Source organism: Gadus chalcogrammus, chromosome 16 (assembly GCF_026213295.1).
Source record: "Gadus chalcogrammus isolate NIFS_2021 chromosome 16, NIFS_Gcha_1.0, whole genome shotgun sequence".
Classification (NCBI taxonomy): Eukaryota; Metazoa; Chordata; class Actinopteri; order Gadiformes; family Gadidae; genus Gadus; species Gadus chalcogrammus.
The window spans coordinates 26785808-26797944 of NC_079427.1; positions in this window are offsets into that span (position 1 = coordinate 26785808).

Consider the following 12137-nt stretch of genomic DNA (forward strand, 5'->3'; position numbering starts at 1 on the left):
GTTCCTTAGAACTAGGGAAACCCTGTTGGCGATTCACGCAGTCACATTGGAATTTGTTATATTGTGAATGCAGGATTAAATGTTACGGAGGAATCCCGGTCTCTGAATCTTTATTCATGGATGCCTGGAAATGAGGGTCGTTACACTAACTAAATCAATTTTCAACCGTTTATCTTCGTGCAAACCATTTAACAAATCTACACACTTCTGTCTTCAATAATATCGAAACAGAATTTCGATATCATTTAAAATTTCTTCAGAACCATCGTTTTAGTTTCATACCGCTTCGTTTTCAGCTGTTTTCATTGAAGACGTCTGCCCATTCTGATACACCTACTTCTAGACATCGTAACTCATTCATTTTTCAACCGTTTACCATCGTTCAAACCATTGAACAAATCTACACACTTGTATCTTCAATACTATCCTATCCAATTTTGATAGCATTTATACTTTTTTCAGAATCACAGTTTTAGTTTCAAACCGGCATCGTTTTCAGTTGCTTATAATAATTTAGGTCACCATAGCAACGCCGGTAAACAAACCCCGCTTCGACACAAAAATAGTCGAAGCTCTGGACTGAAAAAGCTACGGAAGAGGATTAGGGCCACACATGTAAAAAAAAATTAAGTTCTGACTTTATTCTCAGAATTCTGAGAAAAAAGTCAGAATTCTGACTTTAATGTCAGAATTCTGAGAATAAAGTCAGAATTCAGACATTAATCTCAGAATTCTGACATTAATCTCAGAATTCTGAGATAAAAAGTCAGAATTCTGACATTAATCTCAGTATCCTGAGAAAAAAGTCAGAATTCTGACATTAATCGCAGAATTCTGACTTTAATCTCAGAATTCTGAGAAAAAAGTCAGAAATCTGACTTTAAAGTCAGAACTACGGGTATCTGTAAGGACCAACCTCCGTGGGAGAGACACTTTGCTTTATGCAGTAGGAGGAAACCTATGGAATGCCAAGATGGCCACAATCCGGCCCTAGAATGGCGCGGTAAAAGTGCAAAACCGGTTTGGCAAGAATTCGGTTACGGAATACGGTTTTGAATGACTAATAGCCGCGGCTATTAGTCATTCACTCCAGCTATTAGTTATTCACTCCGGCTATTAGTTATTCACTCCGGCTATTAGGTATGCTGAACGAGCCCTCCCTCTTCTTTGCTTGACCACTAAGTTTGAAGGCTGTCTAACCAATCAGTGAAGAGAAATACCAGACTAAAGTAACGCATTGTCGAGACTAGAGCTGCAGTGCCTCCATGTTTCGCCGTAACATAAAGCTGTGTTGTCTTTACTAGTTTCACTACAATGTAATGACCACCACTAGCTAGTTGAAAATACATTTGTGTCTAGTACAGTGATATATTTGTATATGTTAGGCTATATATTGAGATGGCAGTGTGCGAAATACCCGTCAATATTCGGGGATGCCCTCACATTATTTAACCATCCATCTACAGCTAATACGATCAGACAGATACCACATATAAGCCCACAATAAGCCCAACATCACCACGGCAGGTGCGCTCTCTCTCGCACATTCACACAATCACTCCAACTTCTCCAACTCCAAGGCAAAGCTGTTTCACTAAGACCACAAACAACCACAACTAACCAGCCTACATATCCACAACAATGCACAACAATCAGTTCTATACATTGCGTCTATCTTCTGTTTGGCACACATGGCTAATTTGCATACTTGCACAGGACTGTCGGCTCCGCTTGTCAAAAAAATAGATTTGTGAATAAATGCTTTGAATTCTGAATACTGGACTTGGTGAGCTTAAATAGGCTACATTTAAGTGACCTTTAGTGAGATGGCCTAAAACGGAATACAAATGAATTATTCTAGGACATAGGCTTTCAGGATCAATTCAGAGGTTCAACTGTTCGGGATTCATTTTGCTTAGCCAGTGAAAGTGATCAGCTGTATTCCACACACTGTTAAAAATACTTCACTACAAGTAGGCTATAAGGTCACTTAATAGCCTATTTAAGCTAACCAAGTCCAGTATTCAGAATTCAAAGCAGGCTATCCATAGGTTTCCTCCTACTGCATGAAGCAAAGTGTCTCTCCCACGGAGGTTGGTCCTTACAGATACCCGTAGTTATGACTTTAAAGTCAGAATTCTGACTTTTTTCTCAGAATTCTGAGATTAAAATCAGAATTCTGAGAATAATGTCAGAATTCTGAGATTAATCTCAGAATTCTGACTTTTTTCTCAGAATTCTGAGAATAAAATCAGAACTTAATTTGTTTTTACATGTGTGGCCCTAATCCTCTTCCGTAAAAAGCAGATCTGATTCGACTCTGAAAATTCAGAGTCGGGGACCCTGAATGAATCTGTGTAAACTGGCAGTTTACACAGATTAAGATGTTCAAATGTATTTAAAAAAGGTTAAGCTATAACATGCTTAGATAAAGTTGTTAAATTGTGTTAAGAAATGTGTTTAAAAACGCACAAAGATGTTGTAATGTTTCAGAAATATGTTTCAAATGTTTAAAAAATATGTTTAAAAAATATGTTTCAAATGTTTAAAAAATATGTTTCAAATGTTTTAAGATTATGATCAGAGATGTTTAAAATGTGTAAAATAATTAAGATAGCTTTCAAAACACAGGTCTTTGGAAAAAAAATTTTTTGGGGGGGGGCTCAGCTGAATTTTTTTCTCTGAGGGGGGGCTCACTCTCTCACACTTTGAAAACCCCTGCCTTAAAGCATACCCACCCCAGGGATTCTGTTAGACAGACTGCTGAAAATGATCTTGATATGGCCATTGCGACGGTGTTGAACACTCCCGATACAGACCTATATGAAAAAGCTGCCAGGTACGGTGCTGTCCTGCAGCGTTATCTATCCATGGTAAAGCAAGGGCAGCGCGAGCATGGAGAATTAACTCACTTGCTGAGGGGGACCCAGTTCATACACCTATGGTGGCGCAGCATGGTGATGATGATAATGATGCCAGCGGCGATCATATTTATAAGGATATAATGAAACATATACCCGTCAGAAGCAAGAGCAACGCCAGACATATCCTGGACTCTTTAAAGAAATCAAAAAATGTTTCATGGACGGACAAGGGGGAGATCATATTACAAGGCGAAACTATTAAGGGGTCCCATATGTTTGATCTGTTAAAGAATGTTACCGCCCCTTACCATGTTGTCGAATCTGTCAGACCGCAGGGATGGAATGTATTTCTGAAATCTTTAGCCAGTAATAATATACCACTATCGTCTATCCCTAATAAACAGCTCCGGCAAACTGTAAACATGTATAAGCATAGTCCCGTCACTAAGGACGACAATGCGATGGCCTCCGTGCCTGTCTCATCTGGTAAAAGGAGGAAACGCAATCAGCCATTGTCATCTATTACCTCCCCTGGAATGCATATGGCCGAGTGGTTACCATTTTAAATTATGTATCTAAATGTATGTGTTATAGCCGTAAAAATAAAAGAAAACAGTACGACTAAAATGTAATCAAATTATTGTATTTTTATTATCAATACAAAAAACAACCACAACAACAACAACAACAACACATGTTACATGTTACATCCACATCCACATGACTGCACACACATCATATCATGTTCATTACAGACATTAGGTTGTACACGGTTAACAAAGTCATAAACCTTTTCATCATTACGGGGTAAATTATCCCCATACATTTTCAAAAACTTTTGATAGGATACACCTTTTTGCATATTAAACAAGAAAAAAACACAATGATGCCCACATGCTGTACTTGACGGATCCTGGACCTGTTGTGTAGAATGAACTACATCTATACAGTGCTGATCGAGAAAACGCTGTATGGTCTCAGGAAACTCAGAGTATGAGGGAGGGTTGCCGTAGGAGTCGAAAAAGTATCCCTGTCTCTCAGCCGTAATATAAATAGCTAGCCAATGGGCACCGGACATATGTGAAGGTTCGGTGTTGACCACCATCATTGCAGGCCTCTGATGAATTTCCCGGGGTAGGTGATTACATGGTAACAAAATGCCTTGTGTGCCATTTTCTGACACACTGCTGTTAGCTCTATAGTATTCATATCGCACCACCTTTTTCAGTAATAGTCCAACAGCACCTGCCGTCTATTTGATATTTCTATAACAGAATCATAAACTGCATAACATATCAAATTGACCATTGTAGCCAATGCTGCTCTGAATCGTGCCTCTAGCCTCACATTCCCTGTTCTGACTAGCGATACATGTTGTCCACAGCCCTCATCTGCCTCAAGGTTGAAACAAAATAATGCATACCCGTCCCCGAATTCCTTATGATTAATGGCTATTTCTCTATCTTTGAGCTGTCGACCTGAATGAGCTGAAAATATTCTTGGGTATACAGACCGTTTCTAAAGTCAGGTTGAAAGGGTTTAGAGGGATAGGCTTGACCGTCGCAATATAGGGATAAGAACTCAATGCCAAAATGCTGGAATCTGAAAGGATTCCTACCATAGCTCCCTGTGAATGCTTCGTTATTCACAAAACCTATAATAACCATCTTGGGTATTTGTCCTAGAAATAGATTATCCTGTGTGCATATACGGCTGCCAGCAGCGATGGATACATTCTTTAGACATACCCTGTCAACGGGGTATTTAACGTTAGCTTGGTTTAACGCACGGGCATGTGCCAGCTTGACGCCTGGTGCTATCGATACCTTTTTAATGGAAACATTTGCAGACACTATAGAGACACGGTATTCCACAGCACCATCGGACATGAGACAGAAATATTTTTTTGCTCCAATGAATCTCATGTGGAGATCAACTCCGTTAATCAACAGTTTCTCCTGAAAAAACATATCGACGTGTATAGGGGATATCAGCTCCACTATACGACTTCGCCCCGTATATTCACTCCTAGTCGTTAAGCCTAGATTGAGGCCTCCAGGAAGAATCTCGTCCATATGACCGTGTGTGTCTTTCTGGAATAGACCACAGCCAAATTGGGTGTCTAATGTTCCGTTTCCATAGTTTAGCAGGCATTCTATTATGCCTCTGTACGGATAGGTGTTTGACGACTGGGTGATAAGCCTATCACCCAGAGTAATATCTACTTGGGAGAATAACGTGCATCCTGGATAGTTAATCAGTCCCACGGCGGCCGCCGGAGCCACGTCTGTTCCATCAGGATTAGTAATCTTGGCACACAGGTGTAAATACGTATTGTTTAAATCTATATAGTCTTCGCTACTGGCCGATACAAAGAACTCTATGGGTCCACCATCTGTTAGCGCCGATAGCGGTGGTATTTCAATATATGTACTTTTTTCTATCGAAGTCTGCGTCATCGGCAATGAGAAGAGGTCCAATTCGCTCTTAATGCATTCGTCGGACAGGCTATGTAGCAACGCCATTGTTATTCAGCCCTTGTTATTCTAGTCTAAATGAATATATCGCTAGCAGCCCCTCTAAAACGACGGTTTGCCACCTTCCTGATTCTTTTAGGTTTGGCTCTTTTTTTGATAGATGCCAATCTTTTATTCTGTTTACGACGTCGTGTAGGTGCACGGGTACGCCCACAACCTCTAGGAGGATACTTTGTTGCTCTTCTGGCATATACCCTCATGCCTGACCCCTGCTGTTTGGGCGTAGATGCAGCATGGGCTATGTTGGTCATAACATCACCTTTGCTATGCTAACCCCTCGCCTAAATAACGGAATAGCCATTCTAAAGAGGCTGCGGAACATCCCTCCGATGCCAGCTCCATATTGTGTGCTGCTACCCTCATAGCCAGGCAGTCCGCTCCCTGCTTGGTTTAAAGAGCCCATGCCATTAAAATCACATTTTTCCTATTGTTTGTTAAATAACATAGGTCTGAATAAGTTTGTGAGCTGTGGTAAGTTTGAAATCTATGCAGTTTGTCTGCTGAATGCAATAGGCAATGAAAGGAAAAAGGCAGAAGAAATGAGCCGATCTGGATAAGGTGACACTGTGACGTAGCGTTTATTGTGTGACGTAATTATTATTCATGGCCCTGCCCACTTGGTTGGTTCGTAACCACCCACAAGAATTCTGAAGGAGTCGTGATTGAGCTAGTGCTAAATGCTAATACGTGTACGGTAGTTGCTTAGTTCGTAGTAACAGGCTAGTTACAGAATTTTTAATGCAATGGCAGAACGACATCGAACTACATGAACTGCGACATGCTGCCTGCCGCCGGTTGCCGCGAGGCACCACCGCCGCAAAGCACCACCGCCCGGCAGCGGGCAGCCGGGCGGTGGTGCCTCGCGCCGGCAGCAGGCAGCGCACGGTTCTGTCTACTACAGATTGATGTGGAAGTGGAAGAACCAGAGACGTCGGAAAACCCGACGAAGTCCTTTGTGATTCATTATATCGTCTCGACGTGCACACAGCTTTTGGCCGTGATAATATGTATTATTTGATATAGATATCTATGTATTATATGATATTATTTAGATATAGAGCTCCAGGACTGTAACGCAAGTGTTGTACACTTCCTTGTTATTTGGATAACCGTTCTGCTGTTGGTGTGATGGCGCATAACACGTCGGACTCTCGTCTATGGTATTTCTACAACTAGACCCGTAGTGGGGGTTATCTCAGCCATGGTTGAGAATGAATTGGGGGAAAGGAACTTTGGCTTTGACTCCCTGAAGTCATGAACCACGACATGGAGGAGAAAGGGATTGTTGACCGCGGTCGTCTCCCGCCGGAGCCTCGCTGCCGATGGACCACCGCCTCGGCTTCAGGATGCGGTGATTAGCGCTGACCGCTGCCGAGGCGGCGGGAAGCAGGGCTCAAGCGGGATACATTCGCGGCCAACAATCCCTTTCTCCTCCATGTCGTGGTTCATGTAGCCTACTTCAGGGAGTCAAAGCCAAAGTTCCTTTCCCCCAATTCATTCTCAACCATGGCTGAGATAACCCCCACTACGAGTCTCGTTGTAGAAATACCAGAGACGAGAGTCCGACGTGTTATGCGCCATCACACCAACAGCAGAACGGTTATCCAAATAACAAGGAAGTGTACAACACTTGCGTTACAGTCCTGGAGCTCTGCTCTATATCTAAATAATATCATATAATACATAGATATCTATATCAAATAATACATATTATCACGGCCAAAAGCTGTGTGCGCGTCCAGACGGTATAATGAATCACAAAGGACTTCGTCGGGTTCTCCGACGTCTCTGGTTCTTCCACTTCCACATCAATCTGAAGTAGACGCGGTCGTTTGAGATTCATAATAACCTATCGTCTGGAGGCTCACACAGCTTTTGGCCGTGATAATATATATTATATATTATATGATATAGATATCTATGTATAATATGGGTTTCTAAGAGCCATTGCGATACATCCACCGTAAACAGAGCGCATGGTACCATGGCTACAAGCTGCTCAGGGCCAGGTGATAATATATATTATATATTATATGATATAGATATGTATAATATGGGTTTCTACGAGCCATTGCGATACATCCACCGTAAACAGAGCGCATGGTACTGTCAGTGGCTACAAGCTGCTCAGGGCCACACCCCCACCCCTTGACCTGCCTTGACACGCCCACCGTATACAGAGCGCATGGTAGTGGCTACAAGCTGCTCAGGGCCACACCCCCACCCCCCTCCTTGACCTGCCTTGACACGCCCACCGAAACAGCGCGTTTGGGGGAAGCTCAATGTGCGACTGTTTCGGAGTGACTGTAACTCTGCACCACGGCTGAATTTCGGGGACGTCTTTGAATACTGTGTTTGTGGCCCACTAATACCTATATTAAAGCATCATAAAATAGAATGGCATGGGATCTTTAAATAATACTGAACATATTTGTTCTTGTCGTAAGGTGGTCTATACCCTCTCATCCCTATAGATGGTGCTATGAATTCTGCTGTTTTACAGGTCTAAAATGCAGCTTGAGTATCACTTTACCGTATGTGAATTTTATATTTGTATTCTGGTCAGACTTTAGATCGATTTCAATATCTCCAAGGGGGTCTCGGGAAACGTGTACGTAATGCGGCTTGTCGAACATGTGAATGCAGTGTCTCCTGCGAGTGTCGGTTATATTAATACTCCTTAGCAGGGGTACATAGCTATCTCCTACCAACTGATGGTCGACAATGTCGCTATATATGAACATGTTGTAACAACCCCCATGAATGTCGGTGGGGTGGGGGGCATATGCAGCATTCGACTTATGGGCTGATTGCTTGACCCCTGCATTGAAACCCAGCATAGCAGCCAGTTTTCCTCTAAAGACGATAGCTAGGTGATCGTCTCCTTCTACATAAATGCGGTTTCTAATACCTTCATGATGTAGTATAATACTACCGATGGCAGCATATTTGGCCCAAGTCTTATTGATTTGTAGTAATAACGAGCCGATACTATCATAAAGCCCACCAACTAATAGACATGATGTCATATGACCCGTTTTACCATCGATAACGGTCATCGTAGCGTCCTCGGTAGGAAAACTATGCCAGCTGCATGGATACTGAGCTTCAATTAGGCCTACTTCACAGGGCTGCTTGGTGTGTATAGTTTTTGCTAATTTAGTTCTAAAATTCCATATCTTATTTTGCGGGTAGATCCCTGCCGATGCATTACTCGCCAGTCACATAGAAACCCCCAGACACCTCCTTATCCATCGTACACTCTGGCTATACTGGATTGTATGTCTCTTTACGCATCGACTAGTGTCTTTTCAGCTACCCATGAATTGAATGCCTCCGGCCAGCCCAGCCATTTGACATATAGCAGATTCTTAGACCCCTCCCTTTTTCTATCTATAATCTTTTCTATTTTATACACCTTGTTTTTAGACACTGACTTTTTGTAGCTCTTTCTCATAAAATGTTCCCTGGACAGGGGCACCTGCATAGTCTTGCAGCTTATAGACTGGAGGACACCTTGCTATGCGCTGCGATATTACAAAATATTCATCTGTAAATGTCTGCTCATACCCCTTTCGAATTGTAGCTCTGACTTTTGAAATTCTAACCGTGTCACCAACATCGTATCTAAACACCACCATCGGCTCTTGAGTGGTTTTGTATAGCGTATTAAACACCGTTTTCTCATTATCTTTATCAACACTGACCGGGGTCATTTTTATCGATCTATGGTATGAATGGTTACAAGCATGGACCATATCCTGTAGTTTATCCACATATCGTTTGGAGTTGGCAGCTGTTAAATATCTCCACATGCGGGTTTTCAGAGTCCTGTTGAAACGCTCCACTATACTGGCCTTGGTCTCGTTAGATGTAGAGAAATGTTTGACATTGTACCGCTCCATCAAACGCTGAAAGATCTTGTTATAAAATTCTTTGCCAGCGTCAGTCTGCAGTTTATCGGGGGTACGCCCTTCGCTGAGAATATCATCAAAAGCTTTAGCGACGTCGATAGCCCTCTTGGATGGTAACGGACGAACCCATGCATGTTTTGAGAATACATCGATGCACGTCAACAGAAAATGCACACCATCATTTTCGGATGCATACTCTGACATATCCACTATATCAGCCTGGAACTGTCTATCTACCCCACTAACCAATACTCTATTTCTGCGGTAATGTATCGGTGCAGGTACATGCAGGGTGTAGGGATCCTGCTTCAGCAGCCATTTCTTGATATATTTTAGTGGAGGTACTGCACCCTCACTATGCTCGAGGGCCCTTCTTAGTTTATTGATACCACCGTAACCCCCTGGTCAGGAGGGACCATAATAAGTCTTATGCAGCAGTTTATCCATGTCGTATGCCTGCGACAAAAAACGAATACTGAAACAATGATCAGAGTTATCCATCCTTTTATTTAAAATGTCTGTCCACTCAAAACAATGCTCAGATATAGTTTACAGGCAGTTTTATTTTTCTGCACCATTTTACAAGACATCATTCGAGCAGTACTAATACACTCTGCGTATGAGGCATTATTCAACTTCAAGACATCCGATACAAAAGCACATATACACATTACATGTCCGACAGTAAAAACACTCCCCGTCGGAGAAATGGTTAAATATTTCAGCTAACATTAGATCAGTAGGCTTGTCATACAAGAATTTCATGACCAAATCATTCCAATCCTTATACATACATTTGATATAAGCATTATGATGGACAAACGTATCATTTTCTATGGCAGCATACATCAAAACAGCTAGTCTATCTGATACAGACTTGCTATCCGCATCATATGCATAAGAAAACAGAATCCCCATTATAAACGCCACCCGACACCAGGCTTTGGTTTACCTAATGACAATGTAGTACGCCACATTTGCATGGCTTCATATATCAGAACCACCTTCGTTGGTTATTAAATCCAGTTTTTCGGTATCATAGGTGTTGCATAATAAATCACATAGAAAAGAATCGACCACACCATAGATTTTTCCTGGGGACACAGTCAACCCTGTAGTCTTCTTTAAAACAGTTTCTAAAAGTAACAGGAAGGGGTGTCTATCCAACATAACACATATGTCATGGTAGTGGGATTCGTAGTGATGATGTGTCGCTCCCTGCAGGCATGAATGGCGTCGTTGACTTGGGCAATCACATTGGCATCCCCAGCAGGCCGCTTGCTTCTGGTGGGTGATGATGGCTACCACACAGATCCCCGTGGTAAATCGCAGAACAGCCAGCGATGCAGGGTTTAAACGGATCTGTGTCGATACAGCCCATCCGTCATCTCTCAAAGCAGTGTCCACCTCCGTCTCACTGTCCTCTCCGATGTGTAGGAAGGACAGATTCAATCCGGCCAAATAGATAGCATACTCTTGAAGCCAGTGGTGTCCGGGTTGTACGGCCTTTAAATCAGCAGTCTCCATAGCCACACCCCCACTTTGCACATGTTCATCATTGATCTGTGCTGCATAGCGTATCAAAAATATACCATTAGAATATGAAAATAAAAAATACACACCACACATATTAATATAAGGTATAGCCTATCAAAAACATATTTAAAAAGGAAAAGAAAACACCCTTAATACTACTAGCATGTACCCCACTTTCTTATACATCGCAGACATTTTCTAATGCCAACATCGTCCTAAACATACTCATACACACCATATACCCCATCATCATCCCCAGTCGACTCAAACAGGCGCATTCTGTATTCATCAACAGTTTTGCTCCATGGTTCTTCATTCGCCTTAGCCATAGAATCAATCACTGCAAAAATTCCACGTAGTGCTGACAAATCAGCCCACTGAATGAAGAAGACATTATCAAAATTATCAACAGCTTCTAAAACACTGGTGCGTAGAGGAGAGCTACCGATGCAATGCATATCATAGCACTGTGGTAGCTCATCTGTATCAACACAGCGTCTGAAAAAAATTAACTCCTGTGGTCTCTTCGTATGATAGTTTGCATCCACGCGATGAATCCTCGATTCATACTGAAAAGTCCATTGGATTACATATGTTCCTGCATTCCAAGTGTCCCGGACGCCGTCTACCTTTGGGCATAAATTCTCAAAAAAAAAATCCCACTCGTGAATGTTCAACCGCCACTCTGTAGCAAGATCTTTAACTTTCAAAATAACACCTCCATCGACCCATGATATTACGTACTCCAAGCCGTATTCGCCAACGTGGGTGAATGAATCCCCGGCACTCCGGCCTCTCAAGCCTAAAACAGGCCTCGTTTTTTTGAGTGGAGCATTAAGCAGTGCTGCATCTCCTTAACTATTGACATAGTTAGACACAGGTGTACTAAAGCCGGACATACCCTCTGGCATCTGGTTTTCAACGTCCTCACTACTCGACGCAGAGTCGTCCACGATGGGAGAAGACAGTGGTGACAGGGTACGAGGGTCCCTATACATCCAAATAGCACTATCTGATCCGAGGGTTTCTTCTGATGAGCAGTCCATGTTGAATGAAAAGAACACTGCAGACAACTTGATGAATGCTGGGACCCTACAGCAGTCGTCGCCCCCTTTTTAAACTATTTGGGTACACCCACACACACACACACACACACACACACACACACACACACACACACATACATGCACTCACACGCACACATTTGATTATACAGATCCCGCACCCCAGCGACCCCTACAGGTTCAACACGGGCATTACACATGTCATAACAACACCAACCGGAA